The 13201-nt window shown below is 42.7% G+C and overlaps 1 protein-coding gene across 1 annotated transcript in view; it reads left to right on the plus strand.

The window, feature by feature from the left end:
- Positions 1 to 2156: 2156 nt before the first annotated feature.
- The window catches only part of TAB2 (TGF-beta activated kinase 1 (MAP3K7) binding protein 2), a 65102-nt gene continuing 54057 nt past the window's right edge, over positions 2157 to 13201 (plus strand). The window contains exon 1 of the mRNA XM_063329275.1: positions 2157 to 2598. The gene's annotated coding sequence lies outside the window, so the exon portion shown is untranslated. The remainder of the gene's footprint in view (positions 2599 to 13201) is intronic.

Consider the following 13201-nt stretch of genomic DNA (forward strand, 5'->3'; position numbering starts at 1 on the left):
GGAAAAGTGGTGTTTTTAAAGCTGCCGATGACACTGTTTTCCCCTGCGGAAAATTGATTTTAAACTCAATTTCAGAAATAATTATGCCAGCTGTTGTGGATTGGTTTTAACTGGACTTGATCTCTTATCTTTTCTAAAAAGCATTCTCAGGAAATTTCAGCATCAGAAACGTCAGTACCAAGCTGACAAAATCGACTGCCCTTTGCAGAAATGATTTTCCTGTACAATATGTTTAGAATAATCCCCCATTCCTATTTATAATTTCACTTTCTAGCAGTGAAGAATATAAACAGTCTGATGAAGGTTTTAAAACACGAACTCATACCTTGTATGGCCAAAATAATGGGTAATATCTAAATCACAGGGAAAGGGGCAAGGCTCTGACTCGACCAGACCGCCGGGTGCCCCGCTGGTGACTGAAGCCTTGATTTGCACTGCGGTAAGACGTACACCCAGATTTTAACATTAGATAGATCCTCCTAGTTCTTGTTACAGATACATAGTTCTTTTCTGGACCTCAGTACACAGAACTATTTTCCTAAATACATCGCTCTTCGATTTCGGGCAGGTGTTAAAAAATTATTCCAAATTGGCTGCTATAGGGGAGAGATGAGTAACTTTGACAACGGACAGACATAGACATAGAGGCAGCGTGGAGAGTCTGGGAGAGGGGGGAAAGGATCGTGCAGCTCCCTCACATGATCCCAGCACTTAAGCACTGCAGTAAATACTGCTGATGGAGCCGCCGGAGATGGTCTTTCACTTTCCTGTGGCAAATCCCTGTTTTAGCAACTGTAGGCAAAAGGGTCAAATATTTAACTTGGTATTAAACTTAGCAAAATAAACTCAGTTTCTAGTGCACAAAATGTATTCATGTAAGTATACTATCCTGTCTGTCTGAAAGGTCACGTATGGCTTAGCAAAGTTTGAAACAGTTGTGCTGGAGGAGTCGAACAGCATTGTGCTTGAGCGGACGACTGAGCACATCATGAATTGTCTACAGCACGGGTCGCAAAAGAGAACGGTTTGATTAATGTACCTGAACAATTACAGTGGAGCAATTACTGGATGGAGAGACTGTCCGTTGTTAGACAGCACCTGCTCACTGTAGGGAGGAAGAATCCAAGAGATGCAGGAAGAAAGGAAATACAGGAAAAGTGCGAAAGAGTATCACACTCCCCAAACCAATTGATTTACCAGGTGATTTTACTCATCTAAAAAGCTGTCTTTTCGTTTAAGATGAAACTTCCTGAATTATGGAAATGCAAAGACCGACTTGAACACCCCACTAAAATCAAGGATGCCTGTGTATCGTAGGAGGAATCGGATCCCTATTTTCAAGTCTGCACGTTAGGACCCACGGTGAGTCCCGCCCGGCTGGCAAGGCTCCCCTCCTACAGATGACGGCCCCGCTGGCCCTGCAGGCTGGGTCGGGGGTGCCTTCTGCAGGTGCCGGTGGCTGCTTCACCGGCCAGCGTACGGGCCCCCGCCCGCCTGCCGGCAGCTTGGAAAGCAAATTAGGCCGAGCCGTACCTCAGAGGGATGATGGAAATCACGTACTCTGTGTAAAGCATGAAGAAAGCTAGGGAGAGCACCACCATTTCTTACAGAAAGTGCCTGGCAATCGCCTCTCAGAACAACTGTTTCGGATATAGGGGTGGTTTTTTTTTAATTAATCCTGCTTTTCCTAGTTTCTCTTTCCCCTTGCTGATGCTACCCTCTGCGATAGCTGACCTCCCTCCCTCCTCCCTCAGCTCCCTCACACCCCGCTGCGTTTCCCGCCGGCCTCCCCTTTCCCAGGCAGGCGGGCGGGCGGCCCACCTACCCACCCCCTGCCGCCGGGGCGAGGGAAGAGAAGGGGCCGCGGGGGCCGGGGGTGCCCGGCGGGCAGGGCAGGGGAGGCGGGGGTCCGCCATGGCCTGAGGCGCCGGCCGTTACCCCGCGCGCTCCGCGGGGGTGGGGGGCGGCGCGGGACTCCCACGCACCGGGCAGGCGCTGGCAGCCCGCTCGCGCGCTCGCCGCAGCGCCCCCCACCCCCGTAGCCCCCCCACCCCTGTCCACGCCCCACCCCGTGGGCGGTGCCGGCGGAGGCCCCCGCCCCGGCCCCCCTCCCCCGGCGGCCCATTGGCGCGCGCCGCCTCCCGTTACCACCCGGGGCCGGGTCTCGCGATGCTGGGCCGCCGCCGCCATATTGTGACACTATTTTGATTCGGAGCCGCAGCGAGCGGGGGGGAGGGGGGGGCCGGGAGCGGCGCGCGGCCGGAGCGGTCCCAGCTGAGGAGGGGAGCGGCGGCGCCGCGGCGGGCACCCACTCGCCGACTGAACCCACCCACCCCCGGCCTCCCCGCTTCTCCCGCCCGCGGCGGCAGCACGGAACCCCCCTTTCCCTTCCTTCTCCTCCTCCTCCTCCCCCCCCGGAGCGGAACGGCGGCGGCGGGAGGCTGCGGAGCGGGTCGGGTCGGCGGGGTCCCCCCTGCCGGGCGGAGGCGGCGGCGGCGCTGGTGGCGGCGGCGGTAGTGGCGGCGGCTGCTGCCGTGGTGGGGGAGGCGGCGGCGGAGGAGGAGGCGGAGGAGGAGGAGGAGGAGAGGCGGCAGCAGGGTAAGGCTGACCCCGCCGAGGCGGGCCTGGTGGCGGCTCCCCGGGCTGGTTTCCTGGCGGGGCTGGTCCCATCCCCGGGGGGCTGCAGGGGGAGGCGCGGAGGGCCGCCCCGCAGGCCTGAGCAGGGCAGGGGGCCCGAGGCGCTGCCGCAGCTCCTCTCCCCACCCCGGGCTCTGCCGAGGGGAGGGGAGGCCTGCGCGCCGGGAGGGAGCAGCCCCCGGCACCCCGCTCATCCCGGGGTGGGCAGGAGAGGGCAGGGGCGGGAAGCCGCCGCGCAGCGGGGCGTCCGGCGGAGAGATGGAAACTTATTTTCCCTTCGCCAGTGGCGGAAGCTGGTTCCCCCGGCGCGGGGAGGGACCCGGCGGGGGCGCGGGGCGGTGTGCGTGGCGGCGGCCCCGGCCTGCCCTGCGGTGGGGGGCTGCGGCGGCCCGCGGAGGAGCGGAAGCAGCCTGCGGCGGGCTGTCCGGGCCGGGGGGAAAGGAGGGGAGAGAAGGGGGGCTGGCCTGGCGCCCAGCAGGTGACAGGTGTGAGTGCGCTGGGCGAGACTCCGCCATTTGAGGATGAATTAACAGGGTGTCAGAGGTGCGATTTTTCTTTTTTGGTGCCCGGGTGTCTTTGCGGGGGCTGGCTGGGCTCGATTCCATATATAGAATATTTGGGACGTTAGTTTCCATTATTCGAGGCAGTTTAATTGTTGAGTAGAAATTCTTGAAATGGTTCTGATAAGAGGGATTTCGAAGAGAGGAGATGCATAGTTTCCTTTTTTTCGTCTTCTTTTTTTGAGTTTTGTCCCTCCGAGAGACCTGGGAACGCTATGCAGAGGTGTGTAGTACTTTGTCTCATTCATTGAAAGGCTTGTATTAAAAGTCCGAATGCTCAGTCCTGTTAGATGTAGGAGAGGCTTCAGGGCAGGGACCTTGTGTTCTTCCTACTTTACCTGGTAGCTCAGCAGAGCCTGGTTTGGCCTGAGACCTGTAGGTGTTTTATATTAATGATAGTAAGTACATACTTTAAAAAGGAATCCCGAAGGAGTACTTCTTAGCAAGGAGTGGGTTTCAGCTGTGGTTTTCTAATCATCGTAATTTTAGGGTATTTGATATTGACTGAATAAAGCTGTTTCTGAAGCTCAGCTGTAGAACGTTGAAAATGGCGTTGCATATAATTTTCAGTACTCTGACTTACGGAGATGTTTAAAAGACAAATGTTAAAAACAGAGTAATTCTTAGACTGTTCAAGTTGTTTTGTATCATAACTTTAGCCACCAAAATGGTACTACACGTGCACTACAGTAAGGAGGGCTAGTGACTCTATAGCAATAGCACTATATTAATCATTGGCCACAATCTGCTGAAATCAGGAATAATTTTCAGTTTAGCTAATGATTTACCAGGTACTCAGGCATTTGCATTTCATATACATATTTCAATTATTTGTTCTTTATGTGTATTTTTGTAATTGGGTTTCGTCAAACCTCAGAATTCTGATATCTGCTTTTGGCAAGAGGGAAGTTCCACTGACAAATTAGGAGAGACATGTCATCAGCTTCGCTAAGTTCTGCCCTCCAATTTAAATGAAAGTTTCAGTCACTTATGGCTGTTATCCATATGTTAAACTTACGGATGCTCGTCTGTAGGTAGTACCTTGGCTTGTGCTGCAGCAGAATGGACACTGAGCTGACTCTTGATTCCTTTTAAAAACTGAGAAGACCTGGATGGTTTTTCCCGTTTTGCTTCACAGGAGAGCCTGCAAAGGGGTAGAGAGGAGGAAGGCTGTTGGAGGACATACTCAGTTTGGGTCACCCCAATTTTGTTTCTGAGAGATGTTTGATAAAGCATCATCCCTGTCATTACATGTGGGGGCAGTGCCATCTTCTTGCTATGCTATGCTACGCTACCCTTGCTTACACCAGCTTTCAAAGACTTTGTGAAACGTAAACCATTTTCCTTCTCAACGTCAAGAGAAGTCAAAGGGTTCTCTTCTCTTCCTTTAAGTTTCCTGATATAAAAATAGAATTATTGAAAATGGGCATTCTTCCGAAGACACTGTCCTGATAGAAACTTCTCTTTTCCAACAGTGACAGAATGGAAGAAGATAGTGTTTTTTCTTACCATGGCATTGTTTTGAAGGCTGAGGCCCTGCGTTGTTTTGTCATGATCTTTGGCTTTATAGATAACTGGTATGCTTTTCAAGCCTTGTAGAATTAAACCTGTCATCTGTTGAAGAGATTATTCTCAGCAAACTTTTTTTTTTTTGGTAGGGAGCTTAAAGAACTTTTGGCAAACTATTTCTTTGTGAGAGGGTACTTTGAAACATAAAACTAGATTGTTCTTCATCCTATTGCAAGTGCTACCTCCTTATCATGATCTCCATGGTTGGAAAAACTGGAAGAAATAAATTCGTCAGATGTGACCTCAAGTTTATGAAATGACTGTAAAGTTAGGACTGAGGGATCAGGCTGATCTTTTCTGAACTGCTGCAAGCGGAATGCTAAATGATGTTGCTGTTGGTGCTTTTACAGGAAATAGAACAAAAATTCCAGTGATTCAGAACTGGATTTTTTTAAAGCTATACTCAAAACTCAAATATTTAAATGATTGAAATGAAAGTTAACTTTTTTTCCCACTAATGTATACAGTGATTCAAGTTGGTTTTTTTTTCTCTTTAATTGCACAGTAGGTTATCTCAACTGGAAAAGCATACACTTTCTATTTCAAACAGGAGAAATGCTGGTGGATGTTCTAAAATATCTTGAACGCTGCTTAGCAAACTGATCTGTAGTGGATTCCACATATATAAATGCAACTGTGAGAGCAAGAAAGCTGTCAAATTCACAATTGGATAATATTTTTATAAACTCTTAATTGTAGTCAGAGGTTCCAGTATAATAGTTGTTTCAGTTTCACCCTCTCCTGAGAACACTTACCAAGAAATCATAGCCATAATATTAATGCTCTCCCTGACAAAAGTTTTTGTAGACCTTTATCATTATCATAGTAAAATTGGGAACTTATTTTTATTGAACTGAGCAGCAAGGTCAGCTCCCCTGCAAGAAAGTATTCCAAACAGTGTACAGATCTTTACTGAGTTCTTTCTAGTTTTGTGTTACGCTGCCTTTGGATTTTGGTGTTCCTTAATCGGTTGTAATCAGGTTCTAGTGAAACCAAGTGAAATAGCTTGACATAACTAAAGTTGAAAGATCTGTGTTGTTTGTATATGGTATCCTGATATCCTTGGAACATGTCTGTTGTTGAATGAACAGCATCACTCAGGATGTTCTGGTTGCCGTAGGTGCAGTTAAATAGTTAATATTTTTAGAATGTGTTAGATTTTTTTTTTTGGTGGCAAGAACTTGAGCATAACTTATGGTAATGTGCTAAATAAACTTTGTTTAAATTAGTGTCTGGCCACAGAATTTCACAAAAAAAAAAAAGATTCTTTTGTTTAAAATATGCATTATGTTCTTAGAAAAATGCTATATGTAATCAATTTTTGTAGCAATATGGAAAATGTATAGCTCTTTCTTACTGTAAGCACAGATGAAGATCAAGTTTCACTGTCTTTAATGATGAGTTGTTTAAAACTCATTCAGATCCTGGCTGTACTATGAGCAGAATTTAATTTTTCCATTATTTAAAAATTGGTGTTTCAGAATGGATGTAAAACTTGTGGTTCAAAACTAGTGTTTTGAAAAGTGTTAACTTAAGAACACACAGTGGTAGGAAGAAACCATATATTTTTGGAGGTTGCGTATATGAGGTTTTTTTCTAAATAAAAAAAACCCCAAACAACCAAAACTGTGCACTTATTAGTCATGATATTGTTAGGCTTGCTAGAATTTACCAAAAATAGGACAAAGACAGTATATATGCTTACTACTTTGATGGTTTTCTTAAGTTAGATAAACCTTCGAATAATAAGTATGTTGTTCCAGAATTAATCAAATCTAGTGCTATGTGCGTAGTGGCTGGTTGGTCTGTAGGGGCTGCCAGTGGAGAAGGCAGAGTTCCACCTGCTTTTCCTCTCATTGAAGGCATGAATTTGAGCTTCTTTTTTTCTACAAAGCTGCCAGTTTTCAAAAATTTGTAGAAATTTACACCTCCTTTAAAATGCACTTGAAAATGGTTGGAGGATGCAAAACTTATAAAAAGGAGAAATAGAATGCGTAAATGCAGTTTCTTTAAGAAACCTTAGTTAATTAGACATGCTAGAGAAGAAATTTTTGCTATTTGGGAGTTCAGAATCAGCTCTTCTCACATGGATGAGATGCACATATTTTATGTGTTTGGGTTTTTTTAAAGAACTAGACTTACTGTTGCATTTTATGTATTTGTGTAATGTATAAACCATCTTTAATTTGCCTTTCTAAAGCCACAAATCTTGAGCAATTATGTTTTCTTTAATCCTGTATCTTGATAAATTTTGAGTTTATCAGCTAGTTTCAGCAAAGAAATTAGCCAAGGGGCAAAGTCTCAAAGACTTTTACATTTTAATAATGTTTAACAAGCTTTGTTAAAATTGATGACTTCATTCAGTAAGACCATCTCTTTAGGGAAAAGTTTTGCATAAATTTAGCAGTTACCTGTATTTAGCCTGCCAGTTGGCCAGCAAACAGTTGTCTGTGGGTAAGAACTAGATATGAAGCTCAGGACTCTTTTCTTCAGTCAGTAGTTAGAGGACTTGAGAGGTTAAGTATATTGTGGCTAGTGCTTGGAAGGGAGGGGTAAGATAATAGGCATCTGGGATAGAGGTGGAATGTGACTACTTGGAACCCGGGGGCAAGGCTGAGACAGAATGCAAATCTATGGGAAATGGGGCTTTGTTATGTTCTGCTATTTATGGGACGGTGCCTTTAAGAGGAAGGTTAGCAGCAGCTGCCAGTTTTGGTTTACTGAAAAAAAATCACAATGGGTTCTTAAGAAGATGAGAACTAAAAAAAAAAGGCTGAGAAAAAGCGGGAGGAAAAAAAGAAAAGGTGAGAGATATCAGGTAGCTGAGCAGAATGCTGGGCTGCTAAGGTTGTGTTACAACAGTGGCACGCTTTTGACTACAATGGTAGAAACTCTTAGGGTGAGGTGGCTGTTAGATTTTGGGTGATATTTGTTGCTTCCACGCATACAGAGCCTCTTCTGCTGTGCCTGCATACATGTTTGTATGGGTCTCATTGGCCGTGATTGCCCTAACCACTAGACTGGCACAGTGCCTGTAGCAGCACAGGGCAAGACTGTGCACGGGTAAGGGAGGAGTTGCTTAAACTGCATAGGAAATACATGTTATTCTCAAAATACTTAGTCAAAAGCATTATTTTATTGTTACATCCTATATAGTTACAGAGGTTTTGGGTAATGTGACTTCAATGTTGGTCTCATGCTAATAGTGTAATTCAGTCATGCCTCTGGGCTGTTGCGTGCAATGGTATATTTAATGTACTTCCAGGTCTAATAGATTTATCTGTGAAGATGAGCCATGGTAGAATCAAACTGTTTTAATAAGCCTGAAATTAGTTGCTTTTTATTACAGATTTATTAAAGATTTCAGATTATACAGATTATTACAGATTAATTCAGATATTAGAGATTAAATATTTCATGGAGTTCATTGAATCTTGAAATAAGTATTTGTCTGGTATGTCTATTCTGTAGGTAATGCCAGTAGAAATGGGTAAGAAATCACTGACAGACGTGAAATACTCTTAACAGCAAACTTTTAATTTTATTTGCTGCAGCATATCTTTATGGTTGAAGGAGATGCTTTGCTGTTACCAGGTGTTTTCATATTTTTTCACTTGTAGAAAGATCAATCATAAATATATTTAGGGAGTAATTTTTAGAAAAATTCTTAGAGGCTGTCAAAGATAGGGCTTTAGAATGCATTTTTGAAAGGAAATTGCATTGCATGTGTGTTAAGAAAAATAAAATCTCATTTGTTGAGCCATCTGTTTATCAATATGTTCTCAGAATGTCTTTCTCAGCAGGATAAACTACCTGAAAAAAAAAATACAGTAAGTTTCAGAATGTCCCCACCCCATTAGACGTTACTACTTGTTACTGGTCCAGTGTCTGAAGCTATGACTAATATGTACATACAGATAAATCATCTGTTTTCCTGAAGCTGTTGGGGGTGTGGGGTAAAATCAATTTCTACTTTATACTGAAGGTTAGAAGTGTAGAAAAGTCTTTTCCCATGCAAGTCCTATGCCTGATTTCCCCAGGTGGAAAAAATTATTAACTCTTTCACTTACATAGGGAAAAAAAAAGCACACACTTAAAAAAAAAAAAAAGTCGTACAGTGTGGCATGTAATTGTATCCTTTGTCAATTCATGTTGTGTTTAAACCCTTAAGAAAAGTCTCCACCTTCTGTGTCTGTGCCGTGCTACATATCTCTTTTTATGGTACTTCTCCATTTATTTACAGCACTCATATTTTTGTTTATTTTTTCTTGACTCTAAAAATCTGTCCCAGGTGGAATTTACCTTCTCCAACCGCCTTTTTGATGATATTCTATCGTATTTGTAGGTCCACTGGAAAAGAGGAGATCTGTTTATTCATATCCTTTCTTCACTCTCCCTTGCCTAAGCAATTTATGATCTATACTTTACAATTGAAACATTGGTGCCGTCTTGTTTGTGCTTATCTCTGGCATTCTTTCTTGTTCTAACCTTTCTTCTTGGAAACTTCGGTTCCTTCTTAAGAGACCAGTTCAGCACTTGTAACTTGTTTCCCATTCTGTTTCCTCTTAAGAGTATCAATTGCTAAATTTGCCCCTGCACCATTTAGGCTTTCTTGAGAGAATGAGAGGGAAAAAAAAAGTGTCATGAGTTCTGTACTTGGATTTCTTTCAATTCATTCAACTAGTTTAAACTGCTACTTTTGATTTGTTGGACAAACCTTTGTTTTTTGAAAGGGAATGGTAGGTTATCTTTCATAGACAGCCTTCTATAATCTAACGGGTTTAAGCCTGGGAACAGGGAATCCTCAGGGGCTCAGCAAAATTATGCTTAAAAAGGCATTTTAAGTTGATAAGTACAAAGCAGTGTGTTTCACATTGGCTTATAAAGCTGCTTCGTTTAAAACTTTTGGTGTCTTGTTCCCTTTTTTAAAATACTAGTCCTGTCTTTGGTAAATGGGGATAAGATTTTGTGTGTATGTCAAACTCTGTATTTTAAACTGAATACTGGAATAATTGCCGATACCGGATTATTATATTTTATTTATGCTTTGGTATTGGACAGAGAGCTTGACTTGGATTAGGCCCTTTTGTGCAAGGCACTGTATAAATATTTATTAGTCAGTCCCAGAAGAGTTTGTGGTCCCGTGAATAATAAAGTTTGTTTATGAAGATGCATATGTTGGATTAGACAAAGACATTTTGCAAAGTATTAGTTATTTTACATCTATTACATCTCTTAGTTCTTCAGTCATTTTAAATAGTGCCAATCTTAAATTAACTAAAAATGTCTTTAATAGCTGTAATTCGTTTAGCTGTTTCAGTTTCTACATGACTTTTAATATTATCTGAACAATTCATACAACAATTGTGAAATTGCTTGAGTTAGACCCTCACCAGTTTGTATTCATCAGTAGCTGCTTAGAGTAGAGGTAGGTGTATCAAAGCTGGGAATTCTGTTGAAGGTTGTGACAGTGGATCACATCTATGATGCTTACACTCAGGACTTCAATCAGAATGAGAACATTTTTTTGTAAAATGAGTTGAATACAAGGAGAAAATTGCCCACTAGCAAATTTTTTAAGCAACATAACTTACTTCGTATATTTGAGTTAGGACTTAGCACAAATGTGTGCGTAAAAGGGGTTGCTAAAGCATTAGTTCCTGTTCCTCTACAAGAAGCACATTTTGATCTTCCTTTCCCAGGCCTAAAGTGCAACAGTTTTTGGATTCCTCTTCCACAGTATCTGATGAAGGAGAGTAAAATAAATTGTAAGCAGAGGGAGAGAACTGTCATTTGGATTGTGGAAATTTCTGTTCTCTCCAGCCTCTCGTTTCTAGCAGGTGATGTGTTAAGCAGTAAGGTTCAGAGAAAAATACCCATTATTTGTTTCCTTTTTTCCCCTGCACAGGGTTGAAAACCCCTGTGGTTTCCAGGCTGAAAGGAAAATATCATTTCTCCCAGTAATGCTTTCATACACATACTGCAGAGGGGAAAAAAAATCAGTATAATAACCTGTTATCTTCAGTCTTCGGGTGATGTGGGTCTCGTCAAAGCTATGAATGGTACCAACATGGCTGCATCGTTTTGGATGCATAAAGAGTGTCATCCTTACGTAATGTAGCTGTATGCATGCAGAGCTTGCTAGTGTAGCTGCAGTTACACATGCAAAACGGTGTTAGTTTTCTGGAATAGCTTCAGCCTTGACTTGGGTAGCAGTTTTGGTTTATTGATACAAAATACGTCTTTGCTGCTGTGAAAGAAATGCTGTAACTCTTCTGTCAGTATTTCTAAGTGAAATATTCCTGGAGTAATATTACAAAATGGCTTCGGTATAGGAAGTTTAAAGCAAAAAATGGAAGAATGCAAGTATTTGTGAGCATCGGTGGCCAGGCTGATAGTTTACTCTGATTGAACAGGGAAGATTTCTTTCACTGACACAAGCAGCTGGTCTCTGGTACTTGTCTCATCTGTCTGTGAGCCAGGTCAGTCTATGTACTGGGGGTTAGAAAACTAACCAGAAAAAGCTGATTGCTATTTAACTGTCTTAGGTTATCTCATGGAGCAAGACTAACCCCTTGATGATGAGGAACTGTTAGACCAGTTCAGTAGTTTCCTATACCTTCACACTGAGGGGGATGTTTTGCACTACAGCAGTGACAGTGTATGGATTTGCTATCCTTTCCCCGTAGTTCACTGATGTGGTTTATAGTATGATCTCACAAACAGGTTTTTCTGCAAAACTGAGGGATGGCAAAAACGGAGAAGAAGAGATCAAGAGTTTATTAAGCTGTTATTGTTGAAGGAGAAAACCTCTCATGAAACTGTAGACCTAAGAGTGGTGCTACGATAGACAAGCAGGAAGACCAGTTCAAGAATTCATCTCCGCCCATCTGTGGCACTGCACCTGTTTGCAGGGTCACCAACTGAATCGCCAAAATGATGCAAATTAAAAGCTAGCCCTTCAAGAAGTAGGATGGAAACTAGTTGAACTAACTTTACCACAGAACCCGTGTTCTGGCACTGTGTGAAATCTTCACCAGTAGCCTACCTGGGTGAAAGATGGTAACAGTAATCTTTCTCCAGTTATCTGGAGATAATCAAGGAGTTTTAAATGCTTTCAACAGGCATATTTTAATTAGTGAGCTTTAGGTGATGGTGCCTCTAAGAATCCTACTAGTCTTCTCCTTATCAGTAAGAATGGCTAGGTTTTTCTAAGGTGTTTAATCTTTAAATGTTGTAGTTCAGTGTTGCAATGGAGTAGGAAAGTCGGGTCACATTGAAACCGGTGAAAGTGTGGCTAACAGATAAGTGTAACTGCAATGAGGTAAATAAACTATGGAAAGAGAGAAAGATGGAGAGAATCATTTAGAAAAAAGGTGCAGCACTTGTCAACACTTGAGAAAAGGTGTGGTTAAAATAGGATAGCAAAACAGAACTCTTGTAAAGATACTCCTCTATCACCTGTGTACTACAGAAGAGTATTATTTGAGCTGGCCTAGAGTCAGAGCCTTTTGTAACCTTTAATGGTTATGAGAGGAAGCTGGTGAGTCTATTAAATTATAGTCTACTATTCATCCATATTAGTGAGTATGGAGCTTCATTTAAAGATGAGTAAATTAAAATTAGTATGTAGGTGTTCTCTTTCTTTAAATTGCACATTTTTTATGGACTTTGGAACATAACAGTAGTTGCCAATCTGGCCTGCATGTTCACATTCTAGCCTGGCAGATACTAACAACTTTTTCAAGCTAAAGCTTAATGTAAATGTCTGTTTGTTTACAAAATGCTGTACAAAACACAGGTGTTTAAGCCTTTTCTGGGTGCTGAAGTTCGACATTACTTTATTTTTTTGTGGTTGTGTTTATTATGTGTGTTTTGCTTAATTTTTCTTGTGGATTTTAGTTTCAAGTAAATTCCCTGTGACAGAGAGCGTCTTAAAGTTGAAGTACCACCTAATGGTGTTAGCAGAGTTGATGGAGCTTCAGGCTTCCTTCCTGTTGAAACTGGCCAAATGAACAGGCCAAACTGTAGCTTGTGTTTCTTCAGTGTAGAGCCATTGGCAGCTCTGTGGAATGTTTTTTCCACTCCCCATCAATGAGTGGGGAAATTCTTGCCAACGCAAATGAGATCTTGAGACCTGCAACTTGACTCAACATAATATAGTTCATGCTCAAAAAGATACTTAAGCTAGCAAAATATCCAGAGTTATACTAGCATGGGATATTGTTAATTAAAAAACAGTTGTCTTCTGGTTTGAAGTCTTTAAGAGTCTTAGAGTTAAATAGTATTTCGGCTTTGCCTGTGTGACTTCAAGCTGCTGCCTGTTTGTGATAAAGGCAAGTCATCACCTTATACTGTCATGTCAGTGAATGTTGCTGAACGCCTACAGTGACTGCTCAGACTGTCAAAATTCACTGATTTCAAAAGCACTTTCT

This window comes from Chroicocephalus ridibundus, chromosome 3 (genome assembly GCF_963924245.1).
Source record: "Chroicocephalus ridibundus chromosome 3, bChrRid1.1, whole genome shotgun sequence".
Lineage (NCBI taxonomy): Eukaryota > Metazoa > Chordata > Aves > Charadriiformes > Laridae > Chroicocephalus > Chroicocephalus ridibundus.